The 18,292-nt window shown below is 35.3% G+C and overlaps 2 long non-coding RNA genes across 2 annotated transcripts in view; one reads left to right on the top strand and one right to left on the bottom strand.

Annotated features, from left to right (window-relative positions):
* LOC134484546 (uncharacterized) overlaps positions 1–12,088 on the top strand; it is a 33,546-nt gene extending 21,458 nt beyond the window's left edge. The window contains exon 3 of the long non-coding RNA XR_010061987.1: positions 11,379–12,088. This is a non-coding gene — a long non-coding RNA (uncharacterized LOC134484546). The remainder of the gene's footprint in view (positions 1–11,378) is intronic.
* Positions 4,821–17,395, bottom strand: LOC134484545 (uncharacterized). The gene is made up of 3 exons (XR_010061986.1): positions 16,697–17,395; positions 14,389–14,550; positions 4,821–6,070 (listed from the first exon to the last, which is right to left on the bottom strand). It is a non-coding gene; the product is annotated as an uncharacterized LOC134484545 (long non-coding RNA).
* Between the last annotated feature and the right edge of the window lie 897 nt (positions 17,396–18,292).

The following is an 18,292-nucleotide window of genomic DNA, read 5'->3' as shown; positions in this document are numbered from 1 at the left end:
GTTGTAGGTTGGAGCAAGTTTTGGGTATATGCCATCCAATGGTACAGCTGGATCCTCAGGTAGTAAATACTATGTTCAATTTTCTGAAGAAGCTCCAGCCTGGATTCCAGGGTGATTTTAAGAGCTTGTAATTTCCACAGTGAAAGAGTGTTCCTTTCTCTCCACATCCTTGACAGAGACTGTTGTCACCTGACTTTTTTGACTTAGCCATTCTGACTGGTATGAGGTAGAATTTCACGATTGTTTTGATTTGCATTTCCCCAATGAGTAAGGATGTTGAACATTTTTAGGTGCTTCTCATCCATTCAATATTCATCAGTTGAGAATTTTTGTTTAGAACTGTAGCCCAGTATTAAATAGGGTTATTTGATTCTCCGGAGGATAGCTTATTGAGTTTTTTTGTATATATTGGATATTAGCACTCCATCGGATATAGGATTGGTAAAGATCTTTTCCCAATCTGTTAGTTGCTGTATGGAAGTAATAACAGTGTTCTTTGTCTTAGAGAAACTTTGAAATTTTATGAAGTTTCATTTTTCAATTTTTGATCTTAGAACAAAAGCCTTTGGTGTTCTATTGAGGAAATTTTCCCCAGTACCAATCTGTTTGAGGCTTTCCCCTGCTTTTTATCAATTAGTTTCAGTGTATCTGGTTTTATTTGGAGTTCTTTAATCCAGTTTTACTTGAGCTTTGTACAAGGAGATAAGAATGGATTGATTTGCATTCTTCTACCTTCTGCCCTTCAGTTGAAACAGCACAATTTTTAAAAAATGCTATCTTTTTTTTCCACTGTATGGTTTTAGATCCTTTGTTAATTATCAAGTGGCCATAGCTGTGTGGGTTCATTTTTGGGTCTTACATTCTATTCCATTTTTATACCTGACTGTCTCAATACCAATACAATACAGTTTTTCCTCACCATTGCTCTGTAATACAACTTGAGCTCAGGGATAGTGATTTCCCCAAATGATTTTATTTTTAAGAATAGTTTTCTCTATCCTGGGATTTTTTTTATTCCATATAAATTTGCAAACTGCCATTTTTATGTCTGTGAAGAAATCAGTTGTAATGTTGATGGAGATTGCATTGAATCTGTAGGTTGCTTTTGGCAAGATGGCCATTTTTACAATATTAAACCTGCCAATACATGAACATGGGAGATCTTTCTAATTTCTGAGATCTTCTTCAATTTATTTTTTTCAGACAGTTGTGTTCTTGTCATGTATATCTTTCATTTGCTTGGTTAGAGTCACACAGAGGTATTTTATAAGCTTTTTCACTATTGTCAAGGGTGTCATTTCTGTAATTTCTTTCTCAGCCTATTTCTCTTTTGAGCAGAGGCAGGATACTGATTTGTTTGAATCAATTTTAAACTCTTCCACTCTGCTATAGCTGTTTATCTGCTTAGAAATTCACTGGTGGAAATTGTCGGGTCACAACATCTGCATATAGTGACATTTTGAAAATTTCCTTTGCAATATGTATCCCTTTACATCCATTTGTTTTCTGTTTACTCTGGCTAGGGCTTTGAATACTATATTGAAAAGGTAGGGAGAGAGTGGTTATCATTGTCTAGTTCCTGATTGTAGTGGGATTGCATTAAGTTTTTCTCCATTTAGTTTGATATTGGCCTCTGGTTTGCTGTATATTGCTTTTATTGAGTTCAGTATGGTCCTTGAATTTCTGATCTTTCCAAGACTTGTAACATGAAGGGCTATGTTCTGTAAAATGCTTTCTCAGCATCTAATGAAATGATTGCTTGTTTTGTTTTCTTTGAATTTGTTTTTATAGTGGGATTAGTTTGATTAGTGATCAGGTTCTGTATATTGAACCATCCCTGTATCTCTGGGATGAAGCCTACTTGATCATGATGGATCATTGTTTTCATGTGTTCTTTGATTTGACTAGCAAGAAATTTACTGAGAATTTTTGCAGGGATATTCATGAATAAATTGGTCTGAAATTCTCTTTCTTTTTTCGGTCTTTGTTTGCTTTAGTTGTAAGCATAATTGTGGCATCAGAGAAGGAATTGCGTAGTGTTCCTTCTATTTCAAGTTTGTGGAATAGTTTGGAGAATATTGGTATTAGGTATTCTATGAAGGTCTGAGAGAATTCTGTACTAATCCTTTCTGGTCCTGGGATCTTTTGGTTGGGAGACATTTAATGACTGCTTCTACTACTTTACAAGTTATGGGAGAATTTAGGTGGTTTATCTGATTCTGATTCAACTTTGGTACCTTATATCTCTCTAGAAATTTATCCATTGAATCCTTACATTCCCACTTGTTAAGTATAGGCTTTTATAGAAGGATCTGATAATTTTTTGAGTTTCCTCACTTTCTTTGGTTATATCTCTATTTCATTTCTGATTTTGTTATTTTTAATTTGAATATAAGGGATTTACCTATTTCTGGATTTTTCGAAGAGCCAGCTCCTGGTTTTGTTGATTCTTTATATAATTCCTTTCATTTCTACTTGGTTGATTTCAGTCCTGAGTTTGATTATTTCCTGCTGTCTAGTCTTTGGATTTTTATTGGTTCTGAGATTTCAGGTGTTCTATCAAACTGCTAGTGTATCATAGCTTCTGTTTGTTTGTGGAGGCTCTCAGAGCTATGAGTTTTCCTCTTGCATTGCTTTTTTGTGTTCCCAAGTTATGCCTTCATTTTCATTAAAATCTGAAATGTCTTTAATTTTTTTCTTTATTTCTTCCTTGAACAAGTTCTCATCGAGTAAATCATTCTTCAGCTACCATGTATATGTGGGACTATGGTTGTTTTTGTTGTTATTGAATACCATTCTTAGTCTGTAGTGATCTCATAGGATGCATGGGATTAATTCAAACATCTTGTATCTCTTGAGGCCTGTTTTATGATGGATCAGATTGTCAGTTTTTGAGAAGGTACCATGTAAGACTGAGAAGAAAGTGTCAGGACCCATAACAGGACAGGCTAATAACTAGCAGGTGATCATCCTGAGATACACAGCTTCAGATTATTTTATAATCTACAACTGGTTCTCCCTTATTAAGCAAAGTTGTAAGGGATTCATTTTGGGAAAGTTTACGCTATTAAATGCTATTCCTGTTGTTATTATTAGACATATATAACAATCATTGAGTAATAGCACACCCCTTTGGAGCAGATCTCTGCAGTCATACGAAGTTTTACTGTCTGTAGTGATACTATACAGGCAAATAGATGAATTCTTTAGTCTTAATAATGATTCTACAATAATTCCTAAAATTATATCAATGGTTATTAATCTCTATTATAGTGGGACTGCTATAAGTCTCTATATTTTTTTTCTTTTTCTTTTTTTCAGAGCTGGGACTGAACCCAGGGCCTTTCGCTCGCTAGGCAAGTGCTCTACCACTGAGCTAAACCCCGAACCCGTATAAGTCCCTTTCTAATAGTCAAAATTGCAGTGACAATTCTGCCGGTGTCCCTGGTGTCAACAGTTAATTTTTCTGAGATAGGAAACAGACTTTCTCCTACTAAGAACACATTCCATGATGTTGCAATACAGTTATCAAGAGTCATAAAAAGAAAACAAACGATTTGTTGCAGGTGCAAGGACAGTTAATATAAGATATTAACTGGGTTTATCTATATATAACATCACTAACAACTATGGTTTTGGATCTTCAGTGAGCCTGTGGAGCTGACACAGGTGATGAATGTTTCGCCAGATAATCACTCTTGATGGATATTGATGTAAAAATTCTCGGTTGTAAATTATGTTTCAATTTATGCTTGATCTTTCATATGAACTTGTGATGAACATTGTAATATGGGATCATATATTCTTAAAGATGTTTAAGTTCTGAGGAGAAAGAGAAGTCACACAGAAGGACTGAGAGAGAAGGACTGAACTGGAAGGACAGAGACAGATGGACTGACCTGGAGATGGACAGAGCTGAAAAGTCAGCTTTGAGTTAAGGAGAACTGAGCTTAGTAGAACTGAGCCAAAAATATCTGGGCTGAGAAGAAATGTAGAGAGGAATAATGTAGATATTATAAGTAACATAAGAGGGCAATCTGCAGAATTACAGAGGAGAAGAGGAAAAGAGAAGAAGCTGGAAAGAACAGAAGGTGCAGGCAGGTTTCTCCTTACCATGGGACAGAACAGGTCATTTCTTAATAGCAATGCATGCTTACTCTTATCAAAAGGAACAAGGCTTTTCTCTTACACACTTGGGTTTAATTCACTTAGCATTAAAAGGGTCGAAGTGATTTTTTTCTTTATGTTATAAAGATTGGACCTCATCATTCTGCACTGGTGCTTGGTCTCTTGCTCCCTATGCATATGAAAGTAAGGATGTCTGTTTAAATATGTAATTACAAGAATGAATGCATATGTGTGTGTGTAAGAGTATAATTGTGAGAATGCGTGTAAGTTGGACCCAGCTGATTTTGAGTGGAAATATATAAATGCACGTTTATGGAATTCAGGTGTAAAATTACATGTTTATGCATATTTGGCTATGTAAAATACTGACATCATTTGTGATTCAAATATTCTAACAATATGTCTATACTTACCTTCATTATTATATAAACTACTCATTGAAGAAATTTTAATGGATATATCAAAATTTGTTTATAGGAATGGTACATCAAATATTTCTGTTAATAGTCAAAATCAGGAAATTCTTTCTATATTTATGCATTTTGGTATTTGAATATGGAAGAAACTGAATGATCTTAGATTTTGTAATAATGTTTATAAATCATTTATTCTTAATGTTTGTTGAAAGAAGGAAGTTATCAATGAATACATATATACAACGTGCCACACATTACAAAAGCAATGTGCCACACCTTTGTAACATAAATAGAGCAAATTAAATATATAATTTATGAACTAAAGTTGAGCAATCATGTAAAAAAGCAAAATATATCATAGAGTCTACCTACATTTGGAGTTAAGAGATGATTCATGCTTCTGTGTATTTCTTTCTAGACATCTAAAGAGATAAAATTAGTGTGGAAAAGGCTAAAACTGCAATTAGTGTGCTTCATGTAGTATACATATTTAAACAATGCTTTTGAAAAAATATACAGTACATATTTTCAAGGTTACATATACAGCATATACAAAAATTCAGTGTCCATAAATTATCAATAACACTCAAGCTACTTTCTCTGGTCTTATTATATTTGAATTGTCAAAGATATACATGTATGTATGTATGTATACTCAAACAGGCATACTCACAGACAAACAAACAAACACACACAATACTTCTAAAAATTTAAAACAAATTTGTAAATAATAGTCTTTCAGACAAAACTAATGAAAAAGGATGAACTAAATTTCCAGTGTAATGTACTCTCAAAAGTGTACTTTCTAGCATATAAAACTTTACCTTATAATTTTTAAAAAAATCGTACGGGGCCAATATATGTAATCAGATCCCATTTGGACTTATTACTCAGAGTTAAAGTAGAAATTGAAATGAAGTGGGAAAAATATTAAATTACAAGATTTAGCTATACACTTTCAATTATACAAAAAAATCTGAGAAACAGTGAAATGACACAACATGTAAAATTGCTTTCTATTAAGCATTGATATCTAAGTTTAGTCTTCATAGTCTATATAAAAGAGAGAACTAAATCTCAAAGTTTTTTTCCGGGCTTAAATACAATTTTCTTGGCTTGTGAATATACCCAGAACCAATCAATACAATGAAAATGGATAGATGTTGTGTTACAACAAATAAAACACATTTTGATTATTTATTCAGTATAAATTTATTTTTGTAGCATTTCTTCCTATGTTTCTGTTGGATATTATATAAATCCTCACTTTGGTGTGGTCAGTGCTTAAATTTAACTGAACATGACTGAATATGTCAATATAGTAGAAATGAATTCTTGGGGCAGAGAATACCTTTGGGTTAAACCTGGTTATAATGAAATGGTGGTGACAATGAGCACAACTAAATAGAAGGAAAGAAACTGTGGCTTCAGGTACAGGAGTCAATATAAGATTTCACTTTGTAGTGTTGGAAGAATTGTTCCGTGATATCATGAGATTGTGCAGTGAACAGGCCTTTTCTTTATTCCTGTAATGAAAGCAAAAATTTGTGGCTTTCAGTTCCTTCAGAGAGCTTGCTACGTGTGCAGATCAATCAGCAACTCGGGAGTAGGGATTTAGGTGTGCAAAATATATTTTTGATACTGAATTTCTTCTAGGTACTTTAGGGAGCTAACTTCATAAGATTTGGAATATAATCAGACAAGAGCTTGTTAAAGATGTAGAAAAGCACGGAGTGTGGTGGCACAGGCCTTTAATATTAGCACTGGGTAGCAGAAGCAGGCATAACTCTAAGTTCAAGGCCAGCTTGGTCTACAGAGAGAGAGAGAGAGAGAGAGAGAGAGAGAGAGAGAGAGAGAGAGAGAGAGAGAGAGAGAATAGGTGAAAGAGATAGTGAGTTCTGGTACTGCCAGGGATATAAAAGAAACAGTGTCACAAAAATTTTCAAGAATAAGTTCTGTATTATACAGAGAAAATTCTCATTTTATTTTAGTAAGATGTTAACAATTCTTTCTTGATTCTAATGAAATCTCTTAGCTATAAAATAATGTGAAGGCAACGAAAATGTAAGAAAAGATGTTTTACATCACTATTCCCCTTAAACTATAAGTTGAATTTTTACTAAATAATCCTATGTAAATACACTTTGAAGGCTTTTCTGTGATTAGCTAAAGGGCATTTACATTGTGAATTAAGAATGATGGATTTCATGCCAATTTTGAATTGTCATCACTAAGGTGTAGAAGCATATTAAGCATACAAAATCATACATAAAATTTTGCACAATAAAAAATGAGAACCTTTAATTGGTTTTCCTCTAATGTCAACACCTTCTTTTTGTTGGAGTGAAGATTGGATGATTTGAACTAATTTTATGAGAAATACCACCTGCTTTCAGAAGATAAGTAACAGAGAAAGATGAGGAAAAACATATGCTAAGGAACAGTGAACTGGGATAGAGTATTCTATGTAATACATAGAACAATAAATTTGACCCATCTGTTACTGGTAAGGTGGGGACTTCATTACGCACATCTATGTACTTAAAAATGTTTTCTTTTCCTTCTTAAGTTTGTATGGTTGCTATGAAAACTATGGGTTTTGTGTTAAGATCTTTGCATATTTAATGATAGTTTTGAAATATTAGTGTTATAATCAAAAGCCGTGCTTTGTACATACTTTTTAAGCAACAAAAAAGAGAAGTGTCTGCTTGGGTTTTATGAAGAAAGTTACTATGTTAAACATGAATTAATTTTTCTGACATATACATTATCTTCATGTACCATGCTTGTTGATGAAATCTTAGCACATAGGAATGAATAGTAACCATCTTAGTATAGTTTCAAGATTTTATTGTATCTTGTTTGCCATGTGCCTTTCTATTAAAATGCTATCACTTTTCTAAGTCTCTTAATTTAACTGGAGAGGTTTGCAATATCTCCTATTCTGTTGGTTATTCATATAATTCGTCTTTGGTGTTGTTATTGAATTTTATGACTAACTTCTTAATATTCTTTATTTTGAAGGTAAAATATATATATACATATACATATATATATATATATGTAAAATAGTTTATAAAAAGATTACAGTTTTAGTGGAAATATAACTTAGTGATGAACAATTTTATAAGTATTCTCTAAATTATTGAATATTCTACATTTTATTAGTATAAAAATATTATAAATACCACATCCTTTATTAACTTTAACACACACTGCTCCAGTTAATATAAACACAAATATGTTCGTCATATTTATCTTTGAAATTTTCTTAGTTTCTTAGTTTCTTAGTTTCTTAGTTTCTTGACTTTTCTATCTGAGCTTTCTCATCGTTTTTCAAAAATAAATCTATTGCTTTTATTGAGAATCATAATGAATATTCATTGATACATAGATATATAATAATGTGACAATATACACAATGGTACTTCATTCTCCCTAGGAAAACTAAACCGAGTAAGGTAACAAAGACTTAGAAAGGCAAATACCATGTGTTCTTTTTCAAAGAGATCAAAGAATCTCCTTTTAATATACTTGTATTTATGTGAAGTTGTGGGTGGTTTGAGTTCATTTAACTGGTATACGTCACAGAGATTAGAGAGTAGGGTTTTAAACAGTGTGGTATGGAAGATATTGAGCATGTGGGATATGAATCTAGAAGCAAGAATAATGAAGAGAGACTAGTATAAGTGGTGAGGGACATAGGGCAGGCGGAAACAAAGAACTGAGGAAGCGAGGATGAGGGTGATTGTCTACAAACATAACATATGGCAACCTGTTACTTTATAGGTTAGGTTAAAATAAATATTAAAATTTAAAACTAATACCATAATGTTCAATGCTATAAACATCATGTTTGAGGAAAAACGCCAGGAAGTGATATCAGAATGAAAATAATATATTTATCTTATTTGATCTTAGTCATATTATCCATAATTACTTGTTAAAAACATCATTTGTCTGCCAAATTTATGGTACCACTTAAAAATTGCCTGTGATATAATAATTCCTTATGATAGTAGAGAATTTTTATTATTAGGTCAATTTTTAAAATCTGTGATTTGATCTTGTTTTAAGTTTCTTTTTACTTAAATTTGGTCCTCATGACATTCACTCATACTAAATTATAATTTTCAATTTTAACATACTACTGTAAAATATGATCAAGAGGGTTGTTGAAATTGCTCAATTATAAGTAATATTATCCATAAACTACAGGACATCCTCCACAAAGCTTAAAGGTACAAAGAAGATAAACAAGAAGAATGGCCAAAGTGCATAAGATTGACTCTCACTTAGAATGGGGAATAAAATAGTCTAGGAGGCCGATTGAGGAAAGGAACTAGATGAGAGATGGAAGGAAGAGGAGAATGGATCCTGTGTGTGAAGGGACAGGAGATAGGACCCGATAGTCATGAGAAAGAAAGGAAATCTTGAACTTTAAGAGATGAGGAGGTGGGAGAAACCTCCAGGAAGAGAAAGAGACCTGGTATAATGGAGGTACCCACGAATCAATGGGGTGACCTAAGCTGTGACGTACATTGGTGATATGAAACATTAAGAGGCCAAATCCCATTGACTGGAAAGACCAGCAATGGAGGGATAAAGACACAAATACACCCACAAAACCTTCTTCGCAAAATTTTTCAAGCCTAAAAGAAAATCTGAACCGCATTCTAAAGTCCATATTGTCCTTTGCTTTACTGATGGCTGGTAATTTTTGCTTAAATTAAGGATTTGAGAGATTATCATTTGAAGTAGGTATACAATATTTATACTGTTATATTCATGCTTTAGCTGGGCCAACTTTGTTGCCAATATCATTGCAAAAATTAAAATTGGAAAACAGAATATTTGAGTACACATTCAGTAATATATATAAAGTCTCCTTTCAAAGAATGTACAATAAAAAAATGTAATACAATATTCATTCACCTAAATGTCTGGAAGGAAAATATTGGACTTTGGGAAACAGAGAAAACCTAGGAACTTGAACTGTATGTCACAGGAATGGAACTGGGAGTGGAATTATTATCCAAAATAATCTCCTCCACCCCATGTTCCTAGATCTTTATACCCATGCCAAGCCCCTGACCAACATTCTCTATTCCGAACATGTACGTACTAATGAAGCAAAGAGAAGTCTCCAGCATTAGAGATATATAGTATTTAAAGGTTTCCAGTGTGTCACAAGAGACACTCTTGGAAAGGGAACCCTCAAATCTGGTCAATGTAAAGAAAGCTGTTCAACAGTTAGATCATGGCAGTTCTCAGTGACATCATCATTAGGTCCTCCCTGAAATATCTCTTGTATCCTGAAGAGCTCTAGCTTTTCTGTGATGTCACAAGTGTCATGGTGACAGCAACTGCCTCTTGGATATTCTTTGAGGACCTCTAGGGTTAACTCATTGACCTCTTATTCTGGCTAAACAGCCATTTGTTAGGGAGATAAAAGAGAAGGAAGCTGGCCTTCTCTCTTTGTATAAAAAAAGGAAGAAATAAATGGTCCATGGGAAAGCTCAGTGAGTCTTGGGTAGGCGTTGAGTGTTGTATCTGAAGAGATAGCCTTGATCTGAGCCTTACACACATGGGAATCCAGAGCTGGGATTCTCTCATTATCATCTGGACTTCCCTGCTTGATATGGTTTCTGGAATTCAGAGAGTTTATATAATCATTTTCTTCATTCCAAAAGTCAGTTGTTGGGAAGGGCACAGTTGTTCTAGTGAGAGCTCATGGCTTTCACTCTTTTTGCCCTGAAGAAAAAGGTCCGAAGAAACAAAGGATAGACAAGTATTGTCTCCTCAGCTCAGTGTAAACGCCTCCATGCTTTGGATACCTATAGTGCAGTTTGTGTCTGACACTGATATTTGGGAGAGAAGAGCTTCTAGTTGAGACTTCATCATCTCAGTCTTTCCACTAGTATTACTCTGATTACCATTTCCTGATAGTTACCCTTTAGATTTCTGAGTCAATATGTGTAATTAGCTGACAGATGTCTTTTCTTTAATTTATTTCATTTTTTTTAATTTTTAGCAAATTTTATTGCTTTTTTTATTTGGATATTTCTATATTTGAATTTCAAATTTGATTTTCTTTCCCAGTTTCATGTCCATAAGACCCGTAACTAGTCCCCCTAACATTCTTCTATAACCTAACTTAGTGAACCTTGATATTACCTTGAACTGAGAGTTAAACCTAGGTTGGACCAGGAACTTCTCCTTCCATTTGTTCCCAACAAGGCCATCCACTGCTACATATGCAGTTGGACACATAGGTCTGTCCAAGTACAGTCTTTGAATATTGGTTTAGTACCAGAAAGCTCTGGTTCACTGGCATTGTTGTTCTTATGGAATTGAAATCCCCTTAAGCTCTTGTAATTCTTTCTCAAAAACTACCAACAAGAGATCCATTTTTGGTTCACTGGTTTGCCAGTAGCATTCTCTTCTGTATTTGACTTGCTCAAGCTGTGTCTCTCAGGAAAGATGTACATCTGGTTCCAACTATACATTTGGTGGCTCCTACAGCTAAGAGGTTAGGTGGAATTTTCACATGGATTATGTACACCTAGGTCAAGAATGTAGAATCCACAAATGGCAATTCCAAACACCTCCCTCTTGTTCTTATGAACCTATTGAAGTTGAAGTTTCCCTGGACATTAAGCCATTCATCTCCCTGCACATCCTCCTGAATTTTATGTTTGTCCTGAAGTAACAACCATGGTAAAACCTCGAAAACCTTCACGTCTGGTCCTAGAGGAACAGGAAGTTAGATATTAAAGAACTGATGTCTAATGAGACTACTGAACCATATTCTATATTTCATGTTTTCCTTAGCTTTTCTGATGTCTGGAAATTTTTGGATAAACTAAGGATTTGGAAGTTCATCATTGGAAGTAGGTACATAATATTTACATTTTTATATTCAACGTTAGGTGGGACCCTTGGGTTGCCAAAATCATTGCAAAAAAACATGAAATTGGAAAACAGAATTTTTCACTTCACATTCAGGAATATATAAAGTCACCTATCAAGGAATGTACAATGAGAAACTGTAATGAAATATGAATTCAATTAAAGGATTGTAGGGAAAATGCTGGCCTTTGGGAAACAGAGATAACCTAGGATATTGAACTGTATGTCATAGTAATGGACCTGGTAATAAAATTATTATCCAGAGGAATCTCTTCCACTCCATGTTCCGAGATCTTTTCTACCCATGCAAAGCTCCTGATTATCTTTTCCTTTCAGAGCATGTAACCACTAAGGAAATAAAGAGAAGATTCTAGCTTTAAAGACATGTAGTATGAAAAGGTTTCCATTGTTTCACAGGAGACAAACCTTGCAAGGGCACCCTCGAATCTGGTCATTGAAAGGAAAACACTTTAGCAGGTAGGCCATGGCAATTCTCAGTGACATCACCATTAGGCCTATCTAAAAAAATCTGTTGTATCCTGGAGATCCCTAGTTTCTTCTGTGATGTAACAAGTGTTGTCCTGACAGAAGTTGCCTCTCCAGTAGTCCTTCAGTACCTCCAGGGTTTACTATTTGGCCTCTAATTCAGCATAAACAGCCTTTGGGAAGGAGAAAAAAGAGGATGAAGTGATCAAAGATGGGAAGAAGGAAGCTGGCCTTCTGCTTTGTTATAAAAAAAAAGAAATATGTGGTCCATGGGAAATCTCAGTCATTTCTGGGTAGTGGTTGAGAAGGTTTGCTGAAAAGATAGTATTGATTGGAGCCTTCCAAATATGGTAATAAGGAGATGGGAGCCTCTCAGATGCATCTGGACTTCCCTGCTAGTTATGGTTCCTGGAAGTCGGAGAATTTATATCATTCATGTCTTTTTTCCAAAGCCAAGTGTTGGGAAGGGCACAGTTTTCTTTAAAGCTGATGGTTTTGGTCCTAAGGAAGAAGGGAAAGACAAGTATTGTGTCCTCAGCTCAGAGTAAATTACTCCGTGCTTTGGATTCCTAGAGTGCAGATTGTGTCTGACACTGATATCTGGGAGAGAAAATTGCTTCTATTTGAGATTTCACCATCTTCGTCTTTGAACTAGTATTACTCTGACTACCATTCCCTGACAGTGACCCTTTAGATTTCTGAGTCAAAGGGTGTAATTAATTGGCAGTTTTCTTTTCTTTTATTTCTTTCATTTTTTTCTTTTTTAGCAAAATATATAGCTTTTTTAAATTTGATATTTCTATATTTACATTACAAATGTTATTCCTTTTCCAATTTCCTGTCTCTAAGATCCCTAACCAGTCCACCTCCCATTCTACTATAATCCCCTTACTACCCCTTTGCATTCCCATGAACTGTGAATCAAATATAGGGAGGACCAAGAGCTTCTACTTCTGTTGGTTCCCAAGAAGGCCATCTGGTACTAAATATGCAGTAGGAGCCATAGGTATGTCCATGTACATTCGTTGAATATTGGTCTAGTACTAGAAAGCTCTGGTTCATTGACATTGTTTTTCTTATGGGTTTGCAAACCCCTTTACCTCTTGTAATCCTTTCTCAAAAGTTATCAACAAGAGTTCCATTTACAAGTAACTGGTTTGCCACAAGCATTCACTTATGTAATTGACATATTCTAGCTGTGTTTCTCAGGAAATGTCTATATCCTCTTCCTGGCAGAATGCACTTCTTAACTTCAACAATCTTATCTTATTTTGGTGGCAGATCTATCTATCTATCTATCTATCTATCTATCTATCTATCTATCTATCTATCTATCATATATATATATTGGCTCCTATGTGAGGTTAGATGGAATTTACCATTGATTCTGCGCATCTAGAACAAGAATGTAGAATCTACAGATGCAAAGTTCCCTCCTGTCCTTATGAACTTATTGAAATTGAGGTTTCAGTTGAACTCAAAACATTTCTTTCCCTGCCCATCCACCTAAGTCTTATGTTTGGCCTGAAAAAAGAATCATTGTAAAATATCCAAAAACCTCAAGTGTGGCCATGGGAACACAAGAAGGAAGATATTGCAGAAATGATATCAAATGGGAATAGAGAAACAAATTGTATAGTACATGTTGTCTTTGATTTACTGATGTATGATAATTTTTGGATAAAATAAGAATTTGGAGTTTATCATTTGAAGTAGGTACAAAATATTTACACTGTTCTCTGCACTCTATACTTCGGCCCTCTTTTTTGCCAAAATCATTACAAAAATGCAATTGTAAAAGAGAATTTTTGAGTACACTTTCAGGAATGAATACAAAGTGCCCTATCTAGGAATGAAGAATTAGAAAATGAAATACAATATTCACTCAATTAAAGGTCTGTATGGAAAATAATGGCCTTTGGGAAACAGAGAAAAACTAGGAAATTGAACTGTATGTCACAGGAATGGACCAGGGAGCAAAATTATTATCAAGAAGAATCTCCTCCACTCCATCTTCCTAGATCTTTTCTACCCATGCCAAGTCCCGATTAATTTTGTCCATTAAGACCATGTAAACACTAATGCACAAAGAGAAGTCTCTAGCGTTAGAGAGATGGAGTACAAAAGGTTTCCACTGTGTCATAGGAGACTCTCCTAGAAAGGGCACCGTCAAATCTGGTCAATGTAAGGAAATCTGTTTAGCAGGTAGTCCATGGCAGTTCTCAGTGACATCATCCTTAGTACCCCCGTAATATATCTCTTGTATCCTTGAGAGCCCTATCTTCTTCTGTGTTGTCACAAGTGTTGTCCTGACAGCAACTGCCTCTCAGATATTCATTCCATATATCTATGGTTTACTAATTGGCCTATAATTCAGTGTAAAGAGCCATTTGGGAGGGAGGACAAATAGGATGAAGATATCAGAGATGGGGAGAAGAAAGCTGACCTTCTGTCTTGGTACAAAAAAGGTCCTTGGGAAAGCTCTCTGAGTCCTTAGTAGGTGTTGAGTTGTTTCATGAAGAGATTGTCTTGATCTGAGCCGTCTACAAATGGGAATTAGGAGCTGGGGTCCTCTCAGAAGCATCTGGACTTCCTGCTCTTACAGTTCCTGGAAATCAGAGAGTTTATATCATTAATTTCTTTATCCCAAAACCCAAGTTTGGGAAGGTCACAGTTGTTTTCCTGACAGCTCATGGCTTTTATTGTTTTTGCCCAGAAGAAAAATGTCCTAAGGAAGAAGTGAAAGACAAGTACTATGTCCTCATCTCAGGGTAAACTCCTCCACGCTTTGGATTCCTATAGTTCAGTTTGTGTCTGACACTGATATCTGGGAGAGAGAAGTGCTTCTAGTCGACTCTTAATCATATCAGTCTTTTCACCATTATTATTCTGATTACCATTCCCTGACAGTTACTCATTATATTTCTGAATCAATAGGTGAGAATGGCTAGCAGTTTCTTTTTTCATTTCTTCCATTTTTTTAGTAAATTTTTGCTTATTTCATTGGCTATTTCTATATTTACATTTCAAATGCTATTTTCTTTCCAAATTTCCTCTCCATAAGGTCGTAACTGGACCGACTCCCCTTCTTTTACAACCCTCCTTACTGCACCTTGACATTTCCTAGAACTGGGAACCAAACCTGAGAAGGACGAAGGGCTTCTACATCCATTGGTGCCCAAGGAATCCATCCTCTGCCACATATGCTGTTGGAGCCATAGGACTTTCCATGGGCAGATTTTGAATATTGGTTTAGTGTCAGAAAGCTCTGGTTTGTTGGAATAGTTGTTTTTATGGGGTTGAAAGTCCCTTCAGCTCTTGTAATCCTTTCTAAATATCTACCAAGAAGAGACATGCTTTCTGTTCACCAGTTTACCACTAACATTCACTTCTGTATTTAACATGCTCTAACTATGACTCTCTGGAAAGATCTTTCTCCAGTTCTTGGCAGCATGCACCTCTTACCTTCATCAATCTTATGTAATTTTGGTGTCTCCTACACCTATGAGGTTTGGTGGAATTTTAACATGGATTATGCACAACTGGGTCAAGAATGTAGAATCCACAAATGACAATGCCAAATAGATGCCATTCTCTACTTATGAAACTATTGAAGTTAAGTTTCCCTGGACCTCAAGACATTCCTCTCACTGTCCATCCTCCTGAACCTTATGTTTGGCCTGAACAAAGAATCAGGTTAAAAAACCCTCAACCCTCATGTCAGAACCTTGGAAATAAGGAAGGGAGATATTAGATATCTGATTATCTTTTGGGACTACAGAACCACATTCTAGAGTTGATATTGTCCTTTGCTTTACTGATGTCTGTGATTATTGGATAAAATAAGGATTTGGGAGTTTATCATTTGAAGTAGGTACACAATATTTACACTGTTATATTCACTTTATCATTGGGCCAAAATCATTGCAAAAAATGGAATTTTAAAACAGAATTTTTAAGTAAACATTCAGGAATATTTATAAAGTTCCCTATCAAGGAATGTACAATAAGAAATTGAAACACAATATTCATTCAATTAAAGGTCTATAGGGAGAATACTGGCCTTTGGGAAACAGAGAAAACCTACAAAATTTTTATGTATTTCACAGGAATGAACCTGGGAAAAAATTATTATCTAGAAGAATCTCCTGCACTCCATTTTCTTAAATCGTTTATACACATGCCAAACCAATGGCTAACTTTCCCCATTCAAAGCATGTAACCACTAATGAAGAAAAGAGATTTCTACAGTTTTAGAATGATGGACTATGTAAAGGTTTCCACTGTGTCACAGGAGACGTACCTGGAAAGGGCACTCAAAATCTGGTCAATGTAGGGAAATCTGTTTAGCAGGTAGGACATGGCAGTTCACAGTGACATCATGATTTGGCCCTACTGCAAGTATCTCTTGTAACCTGGACTCCCTAGCTGCTTCTGTGACATCACAAGTGTTGTTGTGGCTGCAACTGCCTCTCTGATATTCTTGCAGTACCTCTAGGGTTTAATAATTGACCTCTAATTCACGGTAAACAGCCATATGGGAGGGAGAACAAAGAGCATAAAGATTTCAGTGTAGTGGAGAAGGAAGCTGGCCTTCTATATTTGTATAAAAAAAGGAAGATGTACATCATCCTTGGGATAGCTCAGAGTCCTTAGTAGGGATTGAGTGGGATCTCTGAAGAGTTAGGCTTGATGTGAATCTTCCACATATGGGAATCAGGAGCTGGGAGCCTTTCAGAAGCATCTGGACTTACCTGTTCATATCATTCCTGGAAGTCAAAGAGTTTATATCATTATTTTTTTTTATTCCAAAGCCAAGTGATGGGCAGGGCACAGTTGTTTTGCTGAGATCTCATAGCCTTATTCTTTTTGTCAAGAAGAAAATGGTCCTAAGGAAGAATGGAAAGACAAGTATTGAGTCCTCGCCTCAGAGTAAATTCCACCATGCTCTGGATGCCTATAGTGCAGTTTTTGTCTGATACTGATATCTGGGAGAGAGAAGTGTTTCTAGTTGAGTCTTCATCATCTCAGTCTTTCCATTAGTATTACTCTGACTATCATTCCATGAAAATGACTTTTACATTTCTGAGTCAATAGCTGTGAATACTTCGCAGTGTTCTTTTCTTAAATTTCTTTATTTCTTTTTATTTTTTTAGCAAATTTTATTCCTGTTTTAATTGGGTATTTCTATATTTACATTTGAAATGTTATTTCCTTTCCCTATTACCTGCACATATGATCCCTAACCGGCCCCACTCCTCTTTTTCTATAACTCCCCTACTGTCCGTTTTCAATTCACTGATTTGCCTCTAGAATTCACTTCTTTATTTGATATGCTCTAGCTGTGTCTCACAGGAAAGATCTCTATACAGTCCCTGGCACAATGCACTTCTTAGCTCCATCAATCTTATCTAGTTTTGGTGACTGATGTGTATATATTTTTCCCACATGTACAGCCTGCTCTGAATGGGATTTCCTCAGTCTCTGCTCGAAATTCATAGATATTATTGTGTCCACCTTTTGAAAAGGATTAAAGCATGCACATTTTGTGTATCATTTTATTGAGCTTCCAGTTGTCTGTGAACTGCATCTTTGGTAATTTTAGCTTTTGTGCCAATATCCAATCACTTTTGGTGATTTCATAAAATGTGTGATTTCATACCATTTTGTGATTGGGTAACCTCAATCATTATGATATTTTCTAGATCATCCCATTTGTCTTTGGCTTTCTTGAGATAATTGGTTTTAAGAGTTGAGTAGTACACAATTGTTTAGATGTACTACATTTTCTGTATTCATTCCTCTGGTGAATGCCATTATGGATTCTTCTAGCTCTTGGGTATTATACATAAGGCAGCTCCCAGAAATGAACCCACACACCTATGGGCACTTTACTTTTGACAAAGGAGCCAAAACCATTCAATGGAAAAAAGAGCATTTTCAGGAAATGGTGCTGGTTCAACTGGAGGTCAGCATGTAGAAGAGTGCAAATCGTTCCATGCTTATCACCGTGTGCAACGCTTAAGTCCAAGTGGATTAAGGACCTCCAAATCAAACCAGATACAGTCAAACTAATAGAAGAAAAACTAGGCCAGCATCTCAAACACATGGGCACTGGAAAAAATTTCCTGAACAAAACACCAATGGTTTATGCTCTAAGATCAAGAATTGACAAATGGGGTCTCATAAAACTGCAAAGCTTCTGGAAGGGAAAGGACACTGTGGTTAGGATAAAACGGCAACCAAGAGATTGGGAAAAGATATTTACCAATCCAACAACAGATAGAGGGCTTATATTCAAAAGATGCAAAAAACCCAAGAAGTTAGACAAATAACCCTATTAAAAAATG

The sequence above is a fragment of the Rattus norvegicus genome (assembly GCF_036323735.1).
Source record: "Rattus norvegicus strain BN/NHsdMcwi chromosome Y unlocalized genomic scaffold, GRCr8 chrY_unlocalized_1, whole genome shotgun sequence".
Taxonomy (NCBI): domain Eukaryota; kingdom Metazoa; phylum Chordata; class Mammalia; order Rodentia; family Muridae; genus Rattus; species Rattus norvegicus.
The sequence above is the reverse complement of the archived record's forward strand: the minus strand, read 5'-3'. Positions and strand labels throughout refer to the sequence as shown.